Genomic DNA, 27,836 nt, shown 5'->3' on the forward strand with positions numbered 1-27,836 from the left:
TGCCGGCTTTAAAACCTGATTGCTAAGGGAGTAGCAGAGCATTTAGTTCTGCATACATTGTAAGTTATTTATTCACGTGTTTTTCCAAAACTTTGGCCAGAGTAGGCAAAATGGAGATTGGCTTATAATTGAACCAGGTAAAAGGGTCAAGATTCGGCTTTTTAACAGGAGCATGACCACAGCGTGTTTCCACGTCTTAGGGACGCTGCCTTCTTAGAGTGATGCATTCAGAAGCTGAGGTACCATATCCAGAGATTGTGGGGAAAGTTTGCAAAACACCAAAGGTGGACAGAGTTCTAAAGGTGAACCTGATTTGGTGGCATTGAGAAAGATTGAAAAAGTTGGGTTGTCCAAAGGCAGAAAGGAGCTCAGAGAGCAAGGCACTGAAGGTCGTAACTGACAGCAATTAGGGTCGGGGTAGAGGAAAAAGAAGCCTGAGTTTCCACAACGTTTATGGGGAAAAAAGCACACTAATTAGTCACATTGAAATTGCGAAAGGGAGGCATCAGGAGCAATATTTGAGGGATTTGACAATGTTTTTACTACTTGAAAAAGGGGTTTAGGGCAATTTTGTGCTGAGGATATTTTTTAAGAATAGAAGGAGGCTCTAGTAGAGCAGCAGTTTTTATGATATAGAGCCAGCTTTGACTTTTGTTATCCTCTTCACAGTAGGACTTACACCAGACTTTTTCCAAGTGTTTCACAAATCTTTTTGTGAGCAAGGCATCATTAAACCATAGTGCCGGGGGAAGGGTTCTGTGATGCTTCCTACATGTAATTGAAACTAAAAAGTCAAGTGAGGACCAAAGCCAATTATCAATGATGGGTAAGTCTGATTCCACTGAGTTGCCCACCTTTGGGCAATTTGACCATGAAGTTCAAAGTAGAAATATTGAGTTTCCAGAGATTTGCCGGTCCTCCTTTGTACGGGGTGCCAAATGCCTATAGAGAGAGAAAGGAACAGCGAAGAGATCAGACCAAGGTAGAGGAATTGAATGATCTACCTGCATGCCCTTCAGATTGGAGGATAGGGTGTCAAGCAAATGCCCAGCCGCATGAGTAGGAGCGTGATTAACGAGCTGGACATCCAGGGCTTTAAAGTCCTTTATTAGGGAGGATGCCATTTTACAGGACAGATTGTCAAAATGAATGTTAAGATCACCAAGAATGGTGAAATTAGCATATTTTAAAATGAAAAGGAGAGGACCTCTGGGATGCAAATACTCCCATTGGCAGCAGCTCCAGGAGGGTGATAGATTAAGACGCCAAGTATGGCAAAGTTATCAGGTTAGGACAGGGAGAACCGCAAGGCCTCACAGTCAGATATTACGTTTGTCCATTTAGCATTACTACTGTACTTTAAAAATAATCACAATTTCTCCCCCTTTCCTGCCCAGGCGATCCACTCTAAATATGCAATATTCTGAGGGCAGTAAAACAACTATATCTGGCAGAGAGGCCTCTGAACCATTAATAGATTGATTGCTTCCTCCGCATTGATGTTCTTAATCAGGTTAAGTACATCTTTTGTATCTTTCAGACATGTGGGAGTATTCTGTACAATCGAGCATAGGAAAACATTTCCAAATTTTAGAAAATGGTTTTAGAACAGAGTTAACTCTATACAGCATAGACGTCTAGGTAGAGGTATCCACACTTTATGGATTTGGGGTAAACGTAAAAATACGGAATCCTAGGTTGTTGGTTAATCAGGAAATCCGCCTCTTTTATGGTTATCCACCCGTTTAGTTCTCCCTCATAAACCATACTATGTGTGCATTTACTTAAGGATTTTCCAAAATCCTGTGTAAGACTCTATAATTTTTTTCATTGCTCAAATGGCAGAGGCATTCCTGTCTATAATTCTCCATATCCAGAATCACCACTACGCCCCTCTGCTGATTTTATCGTATCTGTAGTAATGATGACACGCTGATAAGTTGTAATCCAAGTTGGTCTATTCAGGTAAGTAGACAGGTAGTATCAGTAAGTCCTTATCACCAGGTGGGTCATAATTAACAGCCCCACCAGGAGCAGCCTGCTAGCTGCTCAGCCCCATCCACCAACTGTCGTCACTCATCCAGTCACACAAGCATTCCACTCATATCCCATTCACCAAACATTTCACTCAAAACACTCACACAGGCTGAGCAGCTAGGAACAGGATAACATAGGAGAGGAAACATCACATCAGATTACTACAATACCTCTTCCCTTTTGAACAGAAGAATGAATGAAACATATGCATTAAACTATAAACATAAAAATACAGCAATAGTAAATAGTCCACAACCCAAAGGTGAGGACACACCACCCAGATCATATGAACTATTGCAATAAGAGTCAAAAGCCCAGACCCAGGGATGACGGGAACACCGCAACACAAGAGGGTAAGGAACTAAAGACAAGAAGGAAAGATGGATACAGAATTTATATCCCCCTCCTCTAATAATGAAAAATAAACGTCAAAATATAAGCTCTCCAAGAAAGGAGACTAGTCATGTGGACCAAAGGGACTAAAACCCAATATCCTGCCCCAACAAAACAAGGACAACACATTTAAGAGGAGAAAAAGTTGTGTGGACAAAAGGGACTAACACCCAATGTCCTGCCCCCACCATTAAACAAAGGGCAACGTGTACATTAAAATGTGCTCTCCATGTAAGAATAAAAGCCATGTGGACTAGAGGGACCGAAACCCAGAGTTCTGTTCCCACCATCACAAGGGACAACATGTAAAAAATGTATATGCTGTCCATGTAGGGAGCTCTCCGTGTGAGGAGGCACACAAGGACAAAACCCTGCAACCAGAAAACGTGCGGCACAAGGTGTCTTACACACGCAGGAAACCCAACCCTGTATCAAAATTGATCGTGCAGCACAAGGTGTCTTACGCATGCAAGGAAAGTGTCTCCTTGCAACATGTCAAAAAGGGGCCATGACCCATAACTAAATGTAGTGGGACACGACCCATACAAACCAACCCTGCATAAAGGTTAAACCTAATGTAAATGTGCTAAACCCCTCAAAGAAATGTAAACAGAAGCGAAGGGACTGTGACCCCAAGCCAACCCTCATGTAAGGGCCAGAGTGAATACAGTTTACAGAACAATGTGATTAAGATATGAATCTACATGTATGTAAAAATTAGTCCAAACTGTAAACTACATACTGTAAAAACCCTCAAACAATCTAAAAAAACAAGTTAAACCATGTCAAAGTCAATTACACAAACCCCCTACGTGAGGCTTGTGTTAACACTCCCACACTGGGACATCTGGGGTAGGGAACAGCTGTAAATAATAACTCATACCAATACATTACTGTCATTTTCCAAACAAAGTGTTGAACAGTGTCAACAACCTGCTTCGCTTCAGGAACAAATGTGCATACAAAGTCTTACTAGACATGCTCCTCAAGTTCCTTTTCATAGCAGCTTTACAAATGAGAAAAAGCTCAAAGAATGTAAAGTACCTTCATAATACTTGCTTGTTGGAAAGAACTGTAGGCAAACCTTAAAAAAACGTGTAGCTAAATCCTTCAGCGCAGCAATCCAGTGAGACTTCAATGTTCAGAAAACTTTATTGAAACTACGCAGGCAAAAGGCGTAGTTGGCAGCTCGGAATTAGACAAACAGGAACCAAGGTAAAAGCATACTAAATGGAAGCAGCCAACTCCAAGATGGCCGCACATATGTGACGCTGAGCCGAATGGCTCACAGCGGGTCCACGCGACCATGTCGTCTAGAAGATCCCACGAAAAAACAGCAAGAGGTTGGTCAGCGCGTCTTCACAACAGAGGTAAGCTTGTGTGCGCTGACTAGAGCTTGTGCCAAGATACTTTTTGAAGTTGAAAACGGCGGTTGGTAAACACCACAGAAATCAGGTCTCAGCGTAGACCAGAAATCTAGGACAGAAAATTAGTCTCACCTCACTTGGCCCCCATGCGTTGCCAACTAAACTGCAGCGAATGGTGCTCTCACAAAGTGACACAAATGCCAGACGTAATCTCCTAGGCAGTAATTCTGTAGTAATCTGTGCAGCGTGTACTCCGTGTACCTGCAATCTAGCGCTCCTTCACTAAACAGTCTCCACACCAAAGCGGCAACATTTGAAGGATAAACTTACACCGTGTCCACACCCGGGACACTCGTGAGACTCAGTGCTTGTCCACGCACTGACACCATGTTCAGACCACTTCCAATCATATCAAATTAAGAACCGCAATTCAAAACACATTTTGCTTGCTTCTCTCTTCTGCACACAAGTCCGGATGGCAATGATGGTTGACCACCATTGTGCCGATAGAGTGTCTACGTAAATCACAATGTGCACAGCATCCATGCAGTATGAGTCACACATGTAGAATGTCAAAATCAAGAGGCTTACCCTCCCTGAAGGCGCAGTTCATGTAGATGTGCCACAAACACAGAGTACAGCACGCTTGGGTTGGGGCTGTCCAATGTACTGGATATTGGTGGGGCTGCGGAGTGTGCTGTACCAGTTTCTTTTGTTCCTTTTGTGGCATCTTGTGTTACGATGGATCCTCTTGTGTTGCTTCCTGTGATGCCTCTTGTAACTCTTATTTGTAGCTTCTTGTTCTTGTTGCTTTTGCCTGTTCTCTCTTCCCTTGTAGTTTCATCCCATAATGTTGTAGAAGGCATCTTGATGTCTTTGTAGTACACTTGTACCAACTGTAGAGCGTGTGGACGTGTGCAACTCATCGCCAAAATAATGTTGTAATGATGACACGCTGATAAGTTGTAATCCAAGTAGGTTTATTCAGGTAAGTAGATAGATAGTATCTGTAAGTCCCTATCAACAGGTAGGTCATCGTTAACAGCCCCACCAGGAGCAGCCTGCTAGCTGCTCAACCCCATCCACCAACTGTCCTCACTCATCCAGTCACACAGGCATTCTACTCATGGCCCATTCACCGAACTTTCCACTCAGAACACTCACACACGCTGAGCAGCTAGGAACAGGATAACATAGGAGAGAAACCATAACATCAGAATACTACAGTATCCCTAGATAAAGAAGATAAGTTCCCACTCACAGCTAAAGCAATGTTCTGGTAAGATTGTTTAGTAGTGTGCTTCCGTATATCATTTAAAACTGCCTGCTCACAGGCTTGTACTTCAATTGGTATGGCTGATATTGGAGGCATAAGAGATGAGGGGTTGCACATATCAGTGTATTGTATCCTTGTTTGGTACACTGTATTTAAAGAATATCTGTAGTTTGATCTTTCCAAAGAAGTTGGGCAATTCGAATTGCAATCTAAAGGAATCTTCATCGGGTGTTGGGACAAAACCTGGGCCAGATGTACGACCCTTTTTTGCGGCCGCAAACTGGAGAACCTCCGTTTGCGGCCGCAAAAAGGGTAATAGCATGTACAAATGCTATTTTGCGAGTCAATGACTCGCAAAATAGCATTTGCGACTCTTGCTATTAGGAAGGGGTGTCCCTTCCTAATAGCGAGTCAGCAGGCTATGTACTAGTGTCTTGCGGATGCATTTGCGGCCGCAAAACAATTGCAGTTTACCACCTACTTCAAGTAGGTGGTAAATCACTCGCAAAGGGGAAGGTGTCCTCTGGTCCCCAGAGGACCCCTTCCCCTTAGTGAGTATGTTGGAAAATATTTTTTAAGAGCAAGCAGTGGCCCTAGGGACCACTGCCTGCCCTTAAGAAATGCAACAAAAAAGTTTAATTTATCTTTTTTTGAATGCATCCCGTTTTCCTTTAAAACCTTTGACTGCGGCGCGAATTCCGCTGTAGTCCTGGGGAAATAATGAGGGGGCAGGGTTCGGATGGCCCCCGGCTGTCCTCCGCGCATGCCCACTGTGACGTCGGCGAGCCATGGGCCGTCAGACGCATGCAAGGGGTTAAGGAAAACGGGCTCCAATTAGAAAAACAAAAACTGCTTCATTAAAAAAGTGGTCCCAGACATGGTGGTCTGCTGAGCCCAGCAGGCCACCATCCCTGGGAGGGCCTGTCATTCCCAATGGGCTCACAAATTGTGAGAGGCTCATTAATATTCAGGAGCCTCGCTATTTGCGACCCCATTGGGAATCGCAAACAGTGTTAAACACACTGTTGCACATGCAAATTAGCGCCTCGCAAATTGCGAATCGCAAATTGCGAATCGCAAATTACTAGAACTTTGCAAAGCACTATTTTGAAGGTCGTACATCTGGTCCCTTATTAATCATTGCTTCTTCTGCAGCCGTCTATCTCCTTTGTGACAAGTTGACCACTAAGTTGTTTTCTTCTCCTTCCCCTTGCTCTGGGTAATCATCTGCGGGTCTTCAAGATTCCATCTCACAATCTTTTCTTGTGTTTTTTGCCTTCCTCTTCCTCTGCCCCATCCTCTTCCGAAAAAAGGTTGCGGAAAGGTTTAAAGGTTTGAGGTGGAAAAAATTAGGGTGATTGGGACTACATAGCTGGATGGTGTTGATAAGAAAAAGGTCCCATTTGGTAACCAAAGTGTCTTTGAGGTCCGTGTTGTTCCTCATCACTGCTCCACTCATCAAAGATTGAGGACCATCCGAAGGACTTGCCTTTTTTTGTCTGGAATGAGGATTTGTTGTCATTTCTTAACCCCTTCACTGCGGCAGCTATTCCGCCGCAGTGCTAAGGGGGCGGGGCGGCCGCGTGGCGGGCGCACGCTGGTGACGGAACCGCTCCGTCACCTGCTGCGGTTGCGCTGTGCTCATGACGGAGCGGTTCCGTCACGGCCCCGCCCGCTCAATGGAACGTTCAGCGCAGGCACGGAATCCGCGCCACGCAGGCGTGCCGAGCGTGCCGTGACGGAACCGCTCCGTCATCTGCACAGCACGACCGCAGCTGATGACGGAGGGGTTCCGTCACCAGCAGGGGAGGGGTTAATTGCGGATTGATCTTAAAGTCTTCTTTAATGTAAGGATAGACCTTCTCGTGACTGAACCTCTTCATATCTTTTTGTAGCTTTTACTAGGCCTGGGCGGTACATTCCGTTCTGCTCGCGGAATTTGCGGAATTTGGTTAATTTCGCGTTCCGCGGAGAACGGGAAATTGCCCAAAATTCTGCGTTCCGTGACTTTGCGACATTTTTTGCTTGTTCACGTTCTCAAAATGAATGTTCGCGAGATATTCACCCCGAGCACACAAACAGCAATTGCAAATAGGAAAAAAGCATTGCAAACATGCAATTCCGCGATTTTTTACCGTGTCACGGAGATTTGCGTAACGCGATTACGCAAATTCCGCCCACCCCTAGCTTTGACATCTTTTTTTTTTTTTTTTTTTAAATCAAAAACTTTTATTGCATCATTCAATTACCCTGCGGAATGCCTACAACCCGATGGGCTGGCCGCTATATCATGGTCAAAATTCTTGACACAACACCACAGAAATTTCGAAGGATTATTCAACAATACACAGAACATTGCAGGTGTTTCAAGAACAAGTTGCGGCACTTATCGCAGTTTTCCAGAAGATAATAGTTTTTGATTTCCCATTTTTACAACCAAGAAAGCAAACAAAGTAACTGTTAGGAACAAGAATGTGGTTGTTTACAGTAAAATACTGATCATCTGTAAGTATCTTTCCTAGGCGTCCCATGACAGATCCTTCCGGATTCTCGCCATACCCCTTAAAGGTCAAAAACTGTATCTAGTCATGCAGGCCTCCAACGCGGAGTTCCATGCACTTCCGGCCTTGTAATCTTGCGAAGCAATGTGTAAAGGGTCCCCTTTCCTAAACCCCGGCCCCCTAGCTCTCCCAGAACGTGCAGTCCGCTATCCCTCCTCCCCATCTTCATCCGACTCATCCAGGTCAACCTCCGGCAAGGGGTCACAAATCTCGCCTCTGTATACATTCCATTTGGACCAGATTTTATTCCATTTCCCCGGGCAGGCACGGTTGGAGTACACCGCCCTTTCTGTCACCATTACCTTATCCATATGGGAACACCATTGCGACTTGGTCGGCACTTCCGGCACCCCCCAGCGCTTCGCGACATCTCTCTTCGCTACCATCAATCCTACTGTAACCCAAAGTCGTCCATGTCTGGAGAGATCTGTAGGTTCCCATACATTTAAAAGGCATCTCTTCAGGTCGGGTAATAGTGTTATTTCTAGTGTTTGTGAGATTGTTCGTAGTATCTGTTTCCAATATTCCTGAATTCGGGGGCAATCCCATATGGTGTGAAAGAATGTACCCTCCTCCCCGCATCCACGAAGGCAGTAAGGGTGTTCTATCCTGTGAATACGGTGCAACATCGTTCTAGTATAATATACCCTGTGTACGATTTTCAATTGCACTAGTCGTAGTCTTGCAGAGATGCCGACCTCCCTAGGCGACGCTAGTGCCTCATTCCACTCATGTTCATCCATCTCACTGGTGTCCCCCTCCCACTTCATCTTTAATGTCAGTGTTGGGTCTGGTGAATTGTTGAGTAGTTTGCGATAGGTAAGGGATGTTGCGCGTTCAACCATGAATTCAGTAAGAAGGCGATCCTCCAGCGGGGAAGACTCAGGCAAGTCCGTGTCTACGGGCAGAACCGCTAGCAATGCATGTCGTATCTGGACGTACCTGTAAAGTTCCCTCTCACTGAGGTCATACATTTCCTTCAGCCTATTGAAGGGTATCACCCCTCCCCGTTCCCAAAGATCTCCCACCCTGGAGATCCCTATGGTGTCCCAGTGTGAAAAGCCTTTGCTGTTTCTCATATGGCCAAGGACTCGAGAGTCCCACAGTGGAGTCAGCTTGGTGATTTTCCCTTTCCATCCCAGAGCAGCCGTCGCCGCGTGCCAGATCGTGACCGTTAATTTGGTGGGTCCCACTAAAGTGCGAATTTTACGGTGGTCGTATAGCGGAGCCAGCATGCTGTCAGTGCCCAGTTGTCCCCTGTCGGCCTGGAAAGCTGGCTCGGCTTGCGAAGCGTGGAGCCAGTGATTGATGGGTTTAAGGTGCGCCGCCCAGTAGTATAATTTTAAGTTGGGCAGGGCAATGCCACCATCAAACCAACCTCTATGTAATTTTGATTGGGCGATGCGAGCAGGGTGGGCCCCCCATAGGAGGTTAGAGACCAATGCAGCGACCGTTTGAAAGAATTTAGGGGCAACCGGGTAAGGCGTGTTCTCAAGGACATATCAAAATCTGGGCAAGGCCATCATTTTGTAAAGTGCGGCTCGTCCCAAGAGCGTTAGCGGAAGTTCTGACCAGAGTTTGACGTCTTGCCTGAGCCTATCTAAGTGGGGTTTCAGATTTTTGTCAATGAATTCTGCGGGGTCTCTAGTAATATGAATGCCTAAATACTTAAACGATGAGCCCGCTATCTGTAGAGGGCAGCTCGTTTCAAGGGTCGGAAACTGCCCTTTCAAAACATATAATTCCGATTTAGTCCAATTAAGTGTATATCCGGAGATCCTGCCGTGGGCGTCACAAAGCCGTAATAGGGCCGGCACTCCATCGTCAGGATTAGTGAGGTATACCAGCATGTCGTCCGAGTATAGAGACAGCCGGTCTTCCCAGCCCTCCCTCCAGCGGATGCCCTTAAGCAGGGGCGAGGTTCTAATGAGCGTGGCGAGGGGTTCCAGCGAGATCGCGAACAGCAAGGGTGAGAGGGGACAGCCTTGTCTCGTACCCCTCCCCAACGAGAACATCCGCGAGATATGACCATTGGCTACCACTCTGGCCACCGGGTCAGTATATAACAGCCTGACCCATGCAATAAAGCGGGGCCCAAATCCCAGGCGCGACAACGCCTCGAACAAGTACGTCCATTCCACCAGGTCAAAAGCCATCTTGGCATCAAGGGCTAATATCACTGCCTGGGACGTTATCGAGTCTGCCCTGTAGACGGGGTATATTAAACGCAGTATTTCTGTGTGGCATAAACCCGGACTGGTCCGTGTGTATCAGGTATGATAAATGGGGCAAGATTCTCATCGCCAGGAGTTTGGCGAGTATCTTGGCTTCTGCGTTAAGCAGCGAGATGGGGCGGTAAGAGGAACAGTCTTCAGGTGGTTTGCCCGGTTTGGAGAAGGTCACTATAGTCGCTGCCCTTTGGTCTGGCGGGAGTGTGCCCTTCTCCAGACATTCTTTAAACATTTCCAGCAGATGTAAACTGAGGGTCTCAGGCAGTGCTTGATACCACTCTACTGGTATCCCGTTAGGCCCCATAGCCTTACCCGGGTTCAAGGCACGTATAGCCAATTGTATTTCCTCAGCGGTGATATCTGCCTCCAATTCATCGGACACCTCCGAGGACAGTGTCTGGACCTCGATCGGCGCTAGTACGTCTCTGGCCATTTCAGAGGTGATTACATGGTCAGGGGTGTATACCCGTTCAAAGTGGTCTGCAAGCAGATCCACAATTTGTTCCGGGTTAGTATGCATCGTTCCACCTTCGTCCCTCAGACGTTGGATTCCTCTAGAACTCCCTTCCCGCTTGTCAAGCCAGGCCAGTAGTTTCCCCGCCTTATCACCCACCTCGTAGACCCTATTCTGGGTGTCCGTCAGATGCCCTTTGACATGTATACGTAGGTGGTCGTTATAAAGCTGCTGTTGCAGTGTCAGTGCGTGCAGGGCGGAAGGAGTGGGGCATTGTTCGTGTTCTTTCGTTATTTCCTGCAAAGTCAATTCCAAACTATCCAGTTCCTGAGAACGTTCACGCTTGTAACCCGTGATGGTGTTTATGGCCTGTCCCCTCAGGACCGTTTTATATGCCTCCCACAATATCTCGGAGGAGCGTACCGAGTGTATATTTTCAGTAAAGTACTGTGTCGTTGCCTTTATGAGGGCTTTACGGACCTGGGGAACCTTGAGATAGGTAGCCTGTATGGGATACATGCGCCTGTGCGTTCGTGTCTGAGAAGAGAATGTGAGTGTAAGTGGAGAGTGATCTGAGATCCCCCGAGGGTGAATTGTCATTGTATCTACATGTTGGAGACCGTCTCCCAGGGTTAGAAAGTGGTCTATTCTCGACAAACTCCCATGCACTGTGGAGTGGAAGGTGTATTGCTTTGTACTGGGGTGTAAGTGTCTCCAGATATCAGTCAGGCCCATGGCTGTTAAGAATCGTTGGAGGCGGGGGATCCCTCCCGTGGGGGCCGGTATGGGGAACCTGTCGAGTTGTGTATCTAGAATTGCGTTAAAGTCCCCTCCAAGGAAAACTTCCCCCTCAGGGAGAGTCAGAATAAAATCGCCCAATTTAGGGAGGTGTATCGAGTGCAATGCCGGCGGAATGTATACTGAAACTAGGTTGAGAAGTTTCCCCTCCCACTGCCCCTGCAGGGCTGCGAAACACCCTTGGTCATCAGTTTTAGTAAGTAGGGGGATAACGCGTGTGTTTTTTTGTATCAGGATACCGGTCCCTCTGGAGCCGGACGTGAAATCCGAGTGGACTATCATCTTGTAGCCTCGTCTATCTAGGGCTTTAACTGCTCCCCCTGTCAAGTGCGTTTCCTGCAGTAGTGCTATAGTGGGTTTCTGTCTCCTAAGCGCGGTAAGGACCAACCCCCGTTTAACCTTGTCCCCCAGCCCTCTCACGTTCCAAGTCATGATATGCAAGGCAGGGCATTGTGTCTCAACAGCTACATCACTCCTATCAGGAATTGCAACGCCTGCCATTGGATACTCTGGAGTTAATAGTGTAGCGATGGGAAAGTGCGGCCTGGGTGCCGGGTGTACAGTTGCCTATGAAGGATCCGGAGGACCTCATGGGGGCTCTACATACCCGCCTAGAGTTGACTCATTTGGAAGCCTAGGCTTCGTCTGTGACCGTGTAAGCGTGTTCCTAACTTTAAAAAAACAATCCCTTCCCCAACCCCCCCGCCCTGCATCCCTGCCTAACGGACTTCCAACTGCCCGCCCCCCCCAACTGAGCAGAGTGCTTTACCCATCCCACAACCAAAGTACTTGCGTGTAAGGGGGAGAGTGTCTCCCCGAGCAGGCGGCATCCCTGCGTGCTTCCGGGGTAGTCTCGCCAGAGTCCACTTACAACCCCGAAACGGCGTGCCAACTGTCAGCAACTGCCACCGAAGTCGTTCTCAGTGTAGGGATCATTCTTCCTCGCCGGTTATTGTAAGACCACGTGTGGGTGAGCCCTCCGCTCCACATCGACTGGATGCCTGCGAGCCTGTCCCGCTGGTTCCTCCACGGTCGTGGGTCTGTCTGTGCGTTTTCCGCTGCCGGTCTACGGTGCGCCACCCCTCAAGCCAATCCCGGGCAGCGTCCGGGGTATCGAAGAACCACACCTTTCTGTCCGCTACAACCCTCAGCCGGGCCGGAAACATCATCGAGTATGGCAGTTCTTTCTCCCGTTATGTCTTTTTGACCTCCAAAAACGTCCTCCTTTTCCTGGCTACCTCCGCCGTATAGTCCGGGAAAAACGCTATTTTCGAGTTTTGGATCTGGATGGCTGGTGCCACTCTTGCGGCCTGTAGGATGGCGTCCCGGTCCTTAAAATTAAATAGCCTCGCTAGTATTGGTCGAGGTGGGCCTCCTGTTTTGGGCTTTCCCCCCGGCACCCTGTGGGCTCGTTCCACCGAAAAGAAATTCGACAGTCCCTTAGGCTGGAGCCTGGTTTTGATTACGTCCTCCACATAGAGGTCCATCGCTCCCGTATGTTCCGATTCCGGCACCCCTATAATTCGGACGTTGTTGCGCCGGGAGCGGCCTTCCTGGTCGTCCAGTTTATCTCGGAGCAGTTTGTTGTCCGCTTGCAGTCGTTCCATTGCCGTTTGTAGGTCAGACACATCCTCGACCAAGGATTTGGTGACAACTTCTACCTGCTTGACCCTTTCCGACATTTTTGGGAGGTCCGCCCGTATCAGGGTGACCTCGGTGGCCGTGGCTCCCACTGTCGCTTGTACCTGGGCCAATGCCGCCAGGACATCCTCAATTGTGGCCTTTTTTGTCCCTTCCGTTTCCGTCGTTTTCCCGGCCGTCTTGCGTTGTTCTTGTGGAGGGGACTGCCGTTCATAGGCGAATTTGTCCAGCTTGGCCTGGGTCGCGCTTTGTCTGGGGCCCCTGTGCGTCATGATGCAGTGTGTACCGGCGTAGTAGCCCGCCCTTGATGAATGGTGTTCGGGTCAGAGAGGGCCGGCCCCCTGCCGGTACCGCAATGGAGTTCTCAGGGAGGGAGAGCGCCAAGCTTCCGTGTGCCCTTGATTATTGGGTTCGTCCAAAGTCACCACGTGGGGCCAGGCAGTGTGTCATGCACACGTGTAGGAGTGGATAATGGCGCTTTCCTGCCCGCCGAGTCTACACCAGGCGGGGCGCAGCGGGCCCAGTCAAGTTCCTGATCGTGCCCCTCTGTCTGCCGAGGTGTTGTGCCCCCTCGGCGTGTGCACTGCCAGTGTTTCCCCAGCCCTCCAGAAAGTCTTATTAGGAGGGAGGGGGGGGGGGCGCCCGCCTTACCGCCTCTGCCGTTTGCGGCCACTTCCTGCCCAGCCGCCACCGTAGGAAAGAGTGCCAAGTCCGCGGACCCCCGTGTGTGGTGCCGGGAGTCCGGTCTGACCTCCGCACAACCAGGGCTGTCTCTGCAGGGACGCGAAGCTCCCCGCGCGCAATATGGCGGCTCCGCGTCTTGGATCCACTGCGGTTGCTGTACCTCCGGGCCCGATCCCACTGCCGCGCCGGCCACGTCTGGGTGACGCGGTGCTCCGCCTCTGCCACCGGGCTTCTGGGGGGTATTTGACGGATGATCGGGCAGCGAGCCCGCCGGGCCGGTACTTCCGGCCGATCTCAGCCGTCTCGGATCAATTTCCGGTCGGCTGCAGGCCGTCTGCCACTCCGCTGCTTTCAGGCTGACTCTGGGCCCCACCTCTCTTGGGCTCCGTTAGGCGCTCCGGGTCCGTAGTCTGGCAGTCGCCGATCCCAAAACACCGCGCCGGGTGCTGCAGGGACTCCGGGTCCGCTCCACCCCTTCTGGCACCTTCAAGGACAGGATAAATAAGTCGGATAATGGTGGGAAGCCGCTTTTGCTCGGGAGCCCCTCTAAGCTGCGGCCGCCATCATAGGCTGCTAGCCACGCCCCCAGCTTTGACATCTTTTGATGCGTAAAGAATTCTTTGTGTTTGTTCATCTCATCATTAATTTAAGCCAGGCGGGTTTTGAATGAAGTCACCTGGGTTGCACTCTTGAAGGCATTTTCTGTAACCAGGATGTTTACTGGGAGAGCATCTGAAAGTCTTTTGTCCATATTCATTATTAGTATAAGCCAGTGTCTTCAGAATTTCCTTGAAATCTGTGACCAATCCTTGCAGAAGACCACGTCCTCAAGGAATGTGTGAGGCACTTTTGTCCCCAGCAAGCGAATTGGAGCCATTTTGGCCCATAAGTACTCAGTCAGAATAGCTCCATGTAAGTCTGTTTTGACTTGGTTCTTCTTAAATGTGGATAATGAATCCCAGTCTTTTTGCAGGCTGTTCTGTGGAATACTTCTATCATCTCCGAATAGGAACCGAGTCTTTAAAATATCGCCACCATAACATCATCAAAACTGAGCAGTTGAATTACAGCCATGTCATAAAAAATACAACACTCCAATACTTCCAACTAAAGTTTTAGCTGGGTGAGATATAGGAACAGATATCCCTTTTAAATTACTATTTTTTTAAATACATTTTTATTTCGCGTCATAGATATTGCAGGAATAGCATAGAGAAGTTCCATGCAGGATATCAAGTGATCGATTCTAGTATCAATAAAACAATCTGAAACATCTAACCTCCCCAGACATCCGATTGCCCGTACAATTTCAATTTTAGAGTTGAACAGAAAATATTACCCTGCATAGTACCAGTTGCTTCAATACACATATCATCATTGTATCATTCACTGGCAGTGGCTCCCGTTTTCTTCCCATACCTCCAAAGGATAGTATTGTATCCATTTACCCCACACTATACTGAACTTTCAGGGGCAACCCGTGCTAATATAAGTGCTAAAATAGGTGTTTTTTATGGCCACCATGTACATGTCCATACCCTATCTCCACTCTGGTAATGTTGGGCAGACGTGTGCCCCCCTATCTTTAGCAATGTTTTTTTTGGCCACAACTAGGCTAAGGCTGCAAAACAGTTGCTGCGGTTGTGGTAGGTCGATATGACTGGGGATCTCCAAAAGAATGAATTTAGGATAGAGCGGATTCGATGTCAAGAGTATCTCATTATGTTCCTTGATAATTGCACCCCAGTAGCTGTGGATCAAGGGGCAACACCAGATTGTATGAAAGAATGACCCATCTTCCCTGTGATATCATAGACAATTTAGGGACTGTGCTCCCCCCATGGCATGCAGTCTCCCTCTATCATAATATACTTAATGGAGTATTTTGAATTACACTAAGCAGAGCCTTGTCTTAATTGCCATCTCCCTCGGATGCATCAAACTGCCTCCCTGTCTGTAACTTCCATAGTGCCCTTTGTCCGCAACCCATTTCCCCCAAAGCTTAAGCAGAGAGTCTGGCATATTATTATTGTTAGTTTTATAGGTTAGGGAAATCGAACCCTTACCCAGCTCATTTGTTAGTAGCTGACCTTCTAACCAGGCATAATCCGGGAGGCTATCCCCGGGGAGTCCCTCAGCCCTCCATGCATGCTTCACTTGTGCGTACTTTAGGAATTGGTTAGTGTTCAGCCCAAATTCACGTTGGAGTGAGGAGAAAGCCTTAATGTCTCCTCCTTCCATTAAGCCTCCTACTTTAGATATCCCAATCAAATCCCAGGCCTCAAAAACCTGTAACTTCCTCATCTCCAGTAGCCACTGTCCTTCCCACCGGGAGTTACCTGCTTAGGCCTACGGTGCCATCTTATGGTTTTCGTGGCTTTATTCTAGACAAGTGCAACCTGGGTGGCTGGGAGAAAAGATTGTGTCCCTGCGCCTCCATTTAAATAAGGTAGACAGGACCGTGTCCCCCATTGGGTCCGCTCAATTGTAAAGGTGGAGTGGTCCACTGGAGAGAAGAGCCAATCTTTAACGTTGATAAGGTGGGCTGCCAGTAGTAGGCCTCCAGGTCAGGCAGAGCAAGAGCATTGTTATATTGATTACGTTGTCGAGTTTTTAGGGTAATTCTAGGGTGGTGGCCATCCCATAACAGAGACTGTATGTCTCTTATCATTTAGTAAATATCTCTGGAGATATTCGGTATACTTATTCTGAAATACATCTTGTAATTTTGGGAGGTAAATCATTTTTAACATGGCGGCCCTCCCAATTATTGTGAGGGGAAGTCTTCACAACTTCGCCATCTCCTCCCGGCAGTCTCTCATCACCTTACCAAGATTACCGTCAAAGAAGTGTTCCCTGCCCTCTGTCTTAAATATTCTGAGATATTTGAATCTGTCCCTTGTACTGCTCAGGCGATGGGGGAGTGAAGGCACATCTTTTCCACCTTGTGAAAGGTAAAGAACAGATTTGTCCCAATTAAATTGATAACTGAAATAACTTCTGTATTCTTTGAATAATTGGAAGGTTAAGGGCTCTGCGATAAATAAAAAAATATCATCTGTGTAGAGTGATATCTTCTGTTCTGCGGCTGTCTCTCCAGGCATCTTGAAGCCATGCATCCCAGGATGATCCCAGACCACATACGCTAGCTACTCTAAAGTGTGGACAAAGAGGAGAGAGGACAGCACCCACCACTGCCGAGTGCCTCTGCCGATCAGGAACTCTGTGTATGCCACCTCATTCACCCTCACCACCACCACTTGGGCCTGGCATAATAGTTTAACCTACTTCCGAAAGAAGAGGCCAAATCTAAATTTCACCTGGGTGTGCTCAAGGAAAGGCAAGTGCACTGCATCAGATGCCTTCTCTGTATCAAGAGCAAGAAAGACGCGGCGAACTGGCTGGCCTTTTATTTAATTTAGTCAATTATGAGCACGTTCAAGATTATACTGTGTTGATCTACCAGGCATAAAACCTGACTGATCCCTGTGTTTCACAGGCTTATTGACTTGGTGGAGCCTAGTGGCCAGTATTGTGGCCAAGATTATGACCTCGATATTAAGAAGCGAGATTGGAGATAAGAGTCGCAACTCTGCTGCGGCCTGTCATCTTTATGGTTGACTGTTATGACCGCCATCCTGAGGTTTGGCAGAAGGGTACCCAGCTGTAAAGCTTCTACAAACATATTTAAAAGGTGGGGTCCCAGCAAGCCAATATAGTGTTTATAGAATTCTGCCTGGTTCCCGGTAGGTCCTGGGATCTTATTGAAATTTAGCATCGCAGTAGCGGCTTGAACTTCTGCCAATGTAATGTCCACCTCTAGCTCCGGTCTTGTGTCCGCATAAAGTATTGGAGTGGTCACTGAATGGAAATATCTTTCAATTTGGGGCAACTCCTGCAGTGGTCTTGCCCTGTAAAAGTGTTCATAGTAGCAAGCAAAGGCCCCAGAGATGGTTACATCAGTGTCAATCCAGTTTCCCGCTGTATCAAAAATCTGATGCACCCATCTGGCCTCAGTTTCTCCCCTTTCCCACCAGGCCAATACCTTCCCCGCCTTACCCTCAGTGTCATACAACCTGTGTAAGGTAGCCAACATCTGGCTCTTCGCCGCCTCCTGCTTGAAGCACAGTATTTCCTGTCTCCCTCCTCTGTTTTTAGGCGATCACGTTCATGGTGCTATCTCGGAGGTCTGTTATTATATGCTTCCCAGAGAACTATATTGGATGTGACTGAGTGTTCATTTTCCTTGAGATAAAGCTCAGAATCCACCCACAGCCATACCGCCACCTCCCGGTCATGTAGGTCCCAGGCATTAAGCTCCAGACCACTGTTACAGGGATTCTGCAGAGTCACAAAACTATGTTTGGGATCATAGAACCTTAGTAGGCAGGGACTGTGTCATCCTACCACCTGAGCACCCATGAGCCCGGGACCGACTAGCTATAGTGTCACACTTGCCATCCTACTCACTCACAGAGGAACAAGTGATTAGACACCCCAGAAATAACACTCCTGACCCTCTCAGGAATCGCGGTTGAGGGACACACCCTTTCGCTCGCACACTCGTACTAGTCCGCAATAAAATCTGACGGAGACACGAGAAAAGTTTAAAATATTTATTTTAACTATCGTACTCTATTATGAAGTATATATGCCACAATGAGTAAGAAAATGCCTCACACAAATATGGTCAGCATAGTAAGTAGTCCATAAATCATAAAAGGAGACTCTATTATATAAGAAAGGGTAGCCTAACCCCTCCCCTTTTACAGAAGCAAAGTGATTATATATCAGAAGATCTCTAGGTGTTTGCTGCAGACCCTGTACCTTAGCATGCACAGATGAAAGTTCTACATCTCAGGTGCTGTCACGATTTCTTTCCTGGAAAGATCCCTCTCCAAGTGTTTTGTTAACTATTCTGTGCATAGCTATACGACAGAGTACATGTACCCAATTAACAGTTACATTTGTGTGTTTTGTCTGGGTGCTGAGGCCTGACCAGAACAAAATAACAAGAGGCATTGTTTTTTTACCTTGACTGCGGTCTGCAGACTAAATCCCAGGAAAGAACAGAACACAAAAAGAAAGGCAGGCCCGGTGTGAAAGTAGTGTGGCACAAAGCGATATACGTTTGTATAGTAACGTGAGCAAAATCGAGGGCGGTCTGCAACGTGCTCATGCTAAGATAAGGAAACCGACAATGCGCCCGCACAAGACATATGACTCTCTCACCTTGGTCAGGAGTGTAGCACCAAAATGATGAAAGAATTCAGGTGGTAAGCAGAGCTAGAACGTTCACAACAGTTTGTAGTTAAAGTATCCCTTACGGACTGTGGTCAAATTGGAGATTTTTTTTTATTTAAAGTAGCCAATTACAACGTATCGCCAGGACTCAGTATGTAGGATGCCAAGTGAAAAGACAATAATAATAATAATAATGAGTTTTATAGAGCGCGAACAGCTGCCTCACAAGGAGGTATCCAGGCGCTGTGAGAACAGAATGGCCAAAGGTTGTGTGGCAGAGCTTAGTATTGTGAAGTGAAAAGCCAGGTTTTTAACAATCGTTTAAAAGAAGCTTCAGAAGGGGCCTGTTGAAGAGCAGGAGGAAGAGAGTTCCATAACCCCGCCACATTGGCCGAGAAGGTTCTTCCGCCCATCCGTACCCTTCGCACTCGAGGGACCACAATCTTCACCCGCCCGTTGGAGCGGAGGGACCTTGATTGGTGATACCTGGGGAGTCTGACTTTCAGATAGTTAGGGCAGGTGCCAAACAGGGACCTAAAAGCCAGCGTCAGGGTTTTAAACTTAATCCGGCTGGCCACTGGGAGCCAGTGCAGAGCCCGCAGATGCGGAGAGACTGGGTGTTTAAAAGGAATACACCTCAGCAATCTCGCAGCCGCATTCTGCACCGTCTGAAGGTGCTGGATTAAATAGCGGGGGAGGCCCAGATAGAGTTCATTAGCGTAGTCCAGCCTCGATGTTATTGTGGCGTGGATAACAGTTTTGCGACACTCTACTGGCAGAAGTCTCAAGATCTTACGCAGGTTCCTCAGCTTGGTTAGACAACAACCAGCAACCTGCTGAATGTGGGAGGCGAAGGAGAGACTGCTGTCCCAACGGACTCCCAAATTTTTTGCGCTCTGGCTTGGTGACGGAGGTGTTCCCATTTCCACCGGCCACCATAGTTCTGCAGGGGGGGCAACCCTTTGCCAAAGAAGATAACCTCAGTCTTCTCAGCATTCAATTTAAGTTTATTGGCGTTCATCCATCTGGCAACATCTCGGAGGCATCCCTTGAAAGTTGCAAAAGCCTCTTCCGACACCTCCGAGTATGGGAACACCAGTTGGGTGTCATCAGCATACGAGATTGCTTTGACCCCCCAGTTTGAGATGAGTGTAAACAGAGGAGCCAGGTAAACATTAAATAGTAACGGGCTTAGTGCCGACCCCTGGGGAACACCGCATTTTATCTTGGAGGGTTTTGAGACAATCTGATCCAATGCCACCTTCTGTGTTCTCAGTGATAGGTATGACTGAATCCAGCTCAGTGCTTGATCTTTTAGCCCTATCTCCGCCAGCCGTTGAATGAGCCTAGCATGATCCGCCGTATCAAAGGCGGCCGACAGATCCAGGAGAACCAGCATAGCTGATTCCCCGGCATCCATCGACCACCTCACTGATTCCGCGACTTCAATTAATGCAGTCTCCGTGCTGAAGCCCGGTCTAAAGCCCGATTGAGTCTCATGTAGGACATCATTATCTTCTATGAACTTGTTCAGCTGACGCTGTATTAGCTTCTCAAACATTTTCCCCGGGGCTGCCAGGAGAGAGATTGGCCGCAGGTTATTCAAATACAGCGGGTCTCCATTTGCTTTTTTTTTCAGAGGAAGGAGAGTGGCATGCGTCCATGCATCCGGGAATAATCCCGAGGTGATGGACCCATTCCAAATAGACTGAAGAGTGGGAGCCACGTATTCGGTAATTGATTTCCAGAGTTTTGGTGGGCAGGGATCATCAGGAGACCCCGATTTACATTTTTGGAGCTCCTGAATGACTGAAACCAAGTCTATCAGATGGAACTGCTCAAAAACTACCACTGGCCCTGTTTTTACTGCTATGTCTGATTTCTCCGTCCTAACCTCCGGGCCGAAGGAGTCGTACACTTTTTGTATCTTGCACTCAAAAAATTCCGAGATGCTGGTACACAGTGACATGGAAGGGGGGACCTCTCTTTCTATACAAGTGGGTTTAAAAAAAGACTGCACCACTTTAAAGACTTCCTTGCCTGAGTGCTCTGCTTCTCGGATAATGGTCGCAAAGAAGGCTTTCTTGGCCTTTCTCACTGCCTTCTGCAGATTTTTTAGTGCAGCCTTATACAGACCCCTTTCTACGTCTCCATATCTTACTCTCCAAGACCTCTCTAGTTTTTTGCAAGCCTTTTTTTCAGCTCTGAGATCACTCGAGAACCAGGGGGCCGAGGGAGACTCTCTATGTGAAATTGCGCGTTTAGCGGGAGCCACTGAGTCCACCATGCTCTTGATCCAGTTGTTGAATAGTTGCGCGTTCGTATTGCTATCAGTAGTTAACACAGGTTTATTCAGGTCCAGAACCGGTCCCATGGCCGAATAAGAAATCCGAGCCTTCCAAATTAGAGATGTCAGCCATCCACCTGAGCGAGTCAAAGGAACAAACGTGCTCCTCGTATCCAGTTGTCGAGAAGACAATGAAACTGAGATCCAGTAGATGCTGCGTATTTGCAAAGGGATCACCACCGGCCACTGGCCCCAATGCAGGGTTGTACACAAGTTGCATACACAAGGAACAGTCTTGGTTATGAGCCACTAGGACACCCATCAACAGTTCGAAATCCTGGGCAGGGTGAGGTGGTGTAGCCAGGCAGACGTCAAGGGCCCATTGAAAGTGGCACTGGATGCAATGGAACACAGGTTGCACACAGGTGAATTAGGCATAGCGGAAGGTTAGACAAAATTCAGCATCCAGAGCTTCTGAGGGCACCACATCAAAAAGCTGTAGCATTCTCTCCAGGAAGGACCACAGATGGAGCAGCCATTGCAGAATAGCAGGAACAGCACAATAATGCCACAAATTAAGACCAGCATCAGTGGGAACCTACCGAATACGCTGAACAAATAGAATGTATAAAAGCTGGGATGACTCCAAAAATTGTTTGAAATGATGTCACGAGGCCAGAGCCCTATTTAACAATGACTGTATTTCACTAGACGTTCTCCCCACCCGAATTCGAAGGCCTTGCATGCTGAAGTGAGAGCCACTTCTTGTTGAAAAAATAACACTTTGAGTCAGTTTAGTTTATTGAAATTCATTTTCAAATTTGGAATGGAAGGCCATAATGAGCTATCTACACTCCCATGTGGGGGGGAAACAGGACGTTGTTGCAACAAGTAACTAACTGGGGAACAGACACCACATACTGTATTCCCACCTGCAGACTGCAAAGGTCCTGATTATTAAGGACAAGATACCTGCCATTGAAAAGCAGTGTGAGAGTGGGGATAATTGTGGGAACAGGTGTTCCTTTTAAATAACAAGCCAGATTGGGGGCAGAAACATTACAAGCACTGTGGATTTTTAGTTGTTGACACACAAGGAAATGAGCGTCAGTGGAGTTGCATCCTTCCCCTGTGAGAAAAACATCTCTATTAGCTCATTGACAACGGTATGTAAAGACAGGGATCATAATTAAGGTATGTAGCTGCTCCCAGGGGGTTTATATCTACCTATTGGGAAGTGTTTCATGCAGGCAGTGAACTGAAACATGGAGATGGGCAATGAGCTAACTCAGTGTATTTACCATAAAGCAGAATGAGTTTCAGCTACAGTAAAGGGAAGTTGTTCAAGTTTCCCTATATGTACCTGTAGAGAATTAGTGAAATACTGGTGGACAACTACTTTTCGTTTGTTTCCTCAGTATTTCTATTTCATACTGTTTAACGTCACTGGAGGTTTTAATACTTCTTCTTTTTGGGGTTATCTTTCTCTCTTCAGATCAGGATAGAAGCCATCTTCATCCTCTACACTCCCAGCGTTTGAAGTGCCTCGGAGAGACAAGAGACTTTGGTAAGTGTTTTTGTTCTTTTTCTTTATTTGGTTAAGAGTGAGGGTTGCGTGGGATGATTGCACCTTTTAACTATCCTTCACCAAGTGTACGAACAAGAGTAGAGTGCTCAATCCCTCTTTTGTTCTCTCCCCACTTTAATGCTTTCGGAATCTTAGGATCCCTCCTCCTTTTTTGCCCTGTAATGGGCTGCTGTACCTGGAATATTTAAAAAAACAGTGGTCCCAAACTTCAATATCAATTTAAAAACGGAGATACAAATAGACCAAAATTGGAATCTTTGTTCAATGTCCAGCCGGACATATTTTAATAATAAATATAATCAAATGTGGCATAATATCTGACAATTTCCAAGTGGGACACAAGTCTGTGTCCAGCTGCCACATATACACAACCAAAAAACAAACCAACAAATACAAGGCAGGGCAAATGTCTGTAAATTAAGCCAAAAATTAGAACAGACAATTAGTTGAGTACACTTTCTGTGATTTCCAAGTAGAGAAATATACAAATCATCAGGTGTAAAAGTGTCGACGACGTTTCGATCCTTATTTGATACAGGACCATCATCAGGACATATCAGTGCATGCCTTTACTCTGGTTGTATTGCACTCTCATAACATTATTTGGGGGAGGGTGACCAGTTCTCATCTAATGTGGGCTTCTCAGATTTATTAACAGGATTGTGGGGCAGTATCGATGGCCTTGGGTTCCCCTTGTTATATATAGTAGTACCTGGAATAGCCACACTCCTCCTGGAACGTGGCTGGATTCAGGGTGGCGCTGTTGGTTCTCTGCTTTGTCTCTTCTTGGGAAGGCGCGGCACTCCGTCGATTCTGACTGTGCTCCGTAGTCATGTAACTCCCTGGACCTTATGTAGTCGGTTTCCTTTTCTAGGTTGGCGCCATCTTCTCGAGATCCAGTTCCGTCCTTACTTCCGCGTTCACTCCGGATGTGTTCTCTTTTAGGTCCTGGATTGGTCTGACGTTTCCTGCATCAGCCTCCTGATGGGTGGGGCTAAGCTCCGACTTGTCCCGTAGCTGGAAGTTGTTGTAGAGGTAACCACCATGAGAAGAGGAAGCCATGATCTGTTGGTACGGCTGGAAACAAAGAAAAGAGAAAAGGTATAGCGTGAGGGGGGAAGTGTTCTTCCTGTAGCTCTTTCTCACTGTAATTGAAAGATGGTTCTGACATTCTGTAACAGTAGCATAGTGTAACTAGCAGCTTTATTAGCCATTGACTGTTGTTTATGTGTCAAAGTAAATGGTAAGAATAATGCGCTACAGTTAAGGTAATGCCAGGGTACGCTGTCCATTAGCTCTATACAATAAATGGTGCCTTTAATGCTGATAACAGAATAAATCAGCATAGTTAGCAGAATTAAATATAAATCCTCAGTGTCAAAGACAGTATAATATTGCAATTCTGAAAATAGAATTTACAGCATCAACATCCCAATCATCAGATTGAAACCCGGGCACTATCACATCACCGATGGAAACAAGGAATACATTTGGTATCTGTAGGGTCTCTGTAGGACTGAATACATTGAATGGTACTTTATCCCATACCATTCCATCAGTGACTGAGACCACTGAAATGTTAACAAGGGACTGGCCGCTTTTCATTTTATGCGAGGAAGAATGTGGGCCAACACCCCGTCGACAAGTTCTGCAGCAGCACATTCTAGGAGGTAGTGGCCATTAATAAAAAGGAAAAAAACAGTCACAAATCCAATCCACATGAACAAAAATACCATGGAAAACACAATCCAGATATATATCCAAGGTGGAACGAAAGAAGTACGTTTTAACTAGGAGAGGAAAACACAAATCCGCCCTGGTCGTGGGGTCGAAACAGAAGACAATGAAATACTTTCTGAAGAAAAAATATCTTGATTGATATAGTAACCAGAAGAACTCAGCTGGAACAATAGAGGCTGGGATTCTGGATGTAGACCTGAGGCTTGCACTCCCAAAAGGGCCCTGAAGGGTGGATCAGAATGGACGGTTTCCATAGTAGAGTGTGAAGACGATAAAACAGGTACCAGGTAAATTGAAGACTCGACATCCCCCTCCGGCAGCCGGGGAGAATCAGTAGGAACGGTGCTCATAGGCTGTAAAGGAATATCCCATCTTGGGACACCCCAAGGCATACTATTGAGTATTGGCCAAATGGTGTAACTTGATATGTTCAATTGAAACAAGCAGTTTTCTTTGTATTCAGGAAAGTGGAGGTAAAATCACAGTTCGGGACCCCCGAAAACCTTTTCTCGAATCAGATCACCAACTTGAGGAAGCCAGCCAGAAATAGGAATCCGAGCCGCTGCATCGGAAGACTGAGTTGAAGGCAAATGGGTTTTAGCCAGAGCTTCACAACACTTTGGAAAATTGTGTAAGACAGCACATTGGTTATCTACTTCAAAGGTTGCAGCAGCCGCCACAACATCTAGACCATCAAGCTCTGGGACAAACATTTTGATGCCAAAGAGCATTTCGTATGGGGTCCGCCCACCCAGAGATCTTCAAGGGAGGTTATTGAATGCACGTTGAACCCCATAAAGGTGAGTTAACCAGCCACAGCCCATACCTACTACCTTTGCTGTTAAAAATTGCTTTAAGTCACGGTTCATCCGCTCCACAACAGAATTGCCCTCTGGCCTATATGGAGACGAGAAATGTACCTGCACTCTCATTGACGTCATAGGATCGTGGTACGCCTTAGAGGTGAATGCGGACCTTGGTCTGAATGGAAATTGCCACAGACATATGTTCCGACAAAGACAAGCAAATCTTTAATAACAGTGTGAGCATCAGCCGAGCGCTGTGGCCAGACACAGATGAACCTAGTGCAAGAATCCACTGCAACCAAAATATATTTAAAAGCATTATAGGATATAAGAGGATCACAATGATCAAGGTAAATGCAGCCAAACGGCTGATTTGAAATAAGGTGTGTCTATGGTGGTTATGACACAGTAGAACTCCTAATTTGTTGGCAAACGTCACAATAAAGAACATATCGGCGAGTCTGGTGATATAAACCATGCCACCAATAACGTTATTGTAAAAGAGAAACAGTGGCAGACACTCCTGCATGTGCAGAAGCAATACCTTCAAGAGCGGCCACTATTAAAGATTGTCTGCGGTCAAGGTTGGGAATCAGACGATCACCAACTGTAGAAATGGACACATAAGGAATGGTGTTAGTAGTAAACTGGTATTTATATTTATAAGGAAATCCCTGAGGAAAGGGAGTACCATCCAGAGTAGCGGTGATGGTCGCCAAAATGTAATCATCAATTTTAGTCATAGTACATGTAACTGTGGCTACTTTAATTGTGGCTACTGCAGATTTGGCTGCTTCATCAGCCATTGAATTCACAGCAGCATGCGCTGCTGCACATTGATGGCCCAATGTGTGTACAACATGTGTAAGTGGTAGGAGTTCTTTAAGAGGGGCCACTCGAACCCAAAAAATTTTGTGGTTTATTGTACTACCTTTAGAAACCCAAAAATCATTTTGTTTCCAAAAAACAAATTGTTATTGAAGGGCTGAACACAATAAAAAGAATCACAAACAACAAGAGTGGGTAATTCAGGATCAGCATATTCTAGAGCTAAAACGAGAGCCCTCAAATAGGCCAATGGGTCCGTGCAGTCCCCAAGGGACTAGGTGAAAACCAAGGTAGAGTGGAAAACTCCATCCTTAATTGAACCTACGACAATAGCGCAAGCTGCAGAGTAAGCTTGTTTAGAACCAATGGCTGATTGTGCTGAGCCATCAGTGTAAACAATACATTGGTACTGATCTAGTGGAAGAACAGAAGAAGGCAGAGGTTGAACATATTCATATTGAAGAAACTCTTGCAGTTGCAAGGAAGGGTAAAAAACGAAGCTTACATCAATGGATGTTAAGGACGTAGCCCATTGAATCCAAAGAGGATGCAAAGCTCTAGAATTAGAAATACTAGCTTTCGTGACCACCTCTAAGGCAGGCACAGGTAAAAACGACAAAAGTGCGTTTGCCTTGAGCAAGAGGGCTTTCTTTAAGAATGACCTTCTGCACAGCAGTCAAACTTTTTTCAGTAGAAGAGAAACACAGTTTTGCAGGAGTATACAGGTGTGATTGGTAGTATTCAATCTAGTCTAAGTATTGCGTAGCAAGCAAATCAGATTGTAAAAAATGGAAAACCACGGTGTGTTCTGGAAGCCAGGAGGAAGCTGAAAATGACATGTGTGTCAAAGAATAAAGAGGTTTGATAAACCAAGCATAATCAGGAATGTAAATCCTGCCAAAGTTCAGAAAACTAAGCAGAGATTGGAGTTTCTTACGGGTAAATGGAGGTTGCAATTGTGCACATTTCTCAAAAAATTACCTTTATTTGTCAATTCCTAACCAAGAAAAAGAATGGCCAGTAGGGCAATAAGCGACTTTGCAAAATTGAACTTGTAGCCAAGAGTAGCGACTCACATGATGTTGCGATTCACTCTTGCTAGATGGGGATTTAAGTAATCATCTGTCATGTATATGTCATCCACATAAGAGAAAGCGTCAGGATCAATATCGTACTAAAGGGGTACAATACTTGCTGCGGAAACCCTGGGGCTATTCTTATACCTCATGGGAAATCTCACGTTTTGCCTCTGAGAACCGAGGACACTGAACGTGGACAAATCCCAGCTCTCAGGAACCAGGTTGTGACTGAAAAATCTATTTGAAATATCAAGTGTAGTTTTAAATCTTTTACACACAATATTATTCACTATTGCTGTACTATGCGTGTTTTGCACTGCAAAAGTACGAGTATGACTGTTCAAATGTTTATTATCCAAAACAAGACAATATGAAGCATCAGGTTTCAGAATTGAAAAAGGAGGATTATTCATTGCAGAGGCACAGGGTTCAATTACACCCTGATATTCCAATTAAGTAAAAATCTCTTTTACAGATGCTTTAGCATCGCGTTTGATTGGATATTGAGGCTGTGGCTGAGGGATAGAACATATTGGAACAACATGAAAAGGAGAATCCTTATCCCAACCAGCCTGGTTGTGGTATAAGGCAGGGGCCCAAACAAGGGGCATTCAGAAACATAAGCATGCTTAGTCTCATCAGGGATGAATTGCGAAAATGAAGGTATGATCACATCCTCGCCTTGAGGACATGCAATAACAAACAGGGGAGGTGATTCGACCTCTGCCAACCAAATATCATAAGAAGAATTCAAGATGTCCCCCCAAAAAAGGTGCGTTTAATGTCACCTTTAATTTGAATGTCTACATGATAAAGTCTATC

At 46.5% G+C, this 27,836-nt stretch overlaps 2 long non-coding RNA genes across 3 annotated transcripts in view; one reads left to right on the plus strand and one right to left on the minus strand.

Moving 5' to 3' along the window:
* LOC144769456 (uncharacterized) overlaps nt 1-27,836 on the plus strand; it is a 253,652-nt gene that overhangs the window by 56,866 nt on the left and 168,950 nt on the right. For both annotated transcript variants that reach the window (XR_013598701.1, XR_013598700.1), the window contains exons 2-3: nt 22,469-22,540; nt 23,507-23,662. This is a non-coding gene — a long non-coding RNA (uncharacterized LOC144769456). The remainder of the gene's footprint in view (nt 1-22,468; nt 22,541-23,506; nt 23,663-27,836) is intronic.
* Nucleotides 22,816-27,836, minus strand: part of LOC144769457 (uncharacterized) — a 145,221-nt gene continuing 140,200 nt past the window's right edge. Inside the window, exon 3 of the long non-coding RNA XR_013598702.1 lies at nt 22,816-23,638. This is a non-coding gene — a long non-coding RNA (uncharacterized LOC144769457). The remainder of the gene's footprint in view (nt 23,639-27,836) is intronic.

This window comes from Lissotriton helveticus, chromosome 7 (assembly GCF_964261635.1).
Source record: "Lissotriton helveticus chromosome 7, aLisHel1.1, whole genome shotgun sequence".
In the NCBI taxonomy this organism is placed as follows: domain Eukaryota; kingdom Metazoa; phylum Chordata; class Amphibia; order Caudata; family Salamandridae; genus Lissotriton; species Lissotriton helveticus.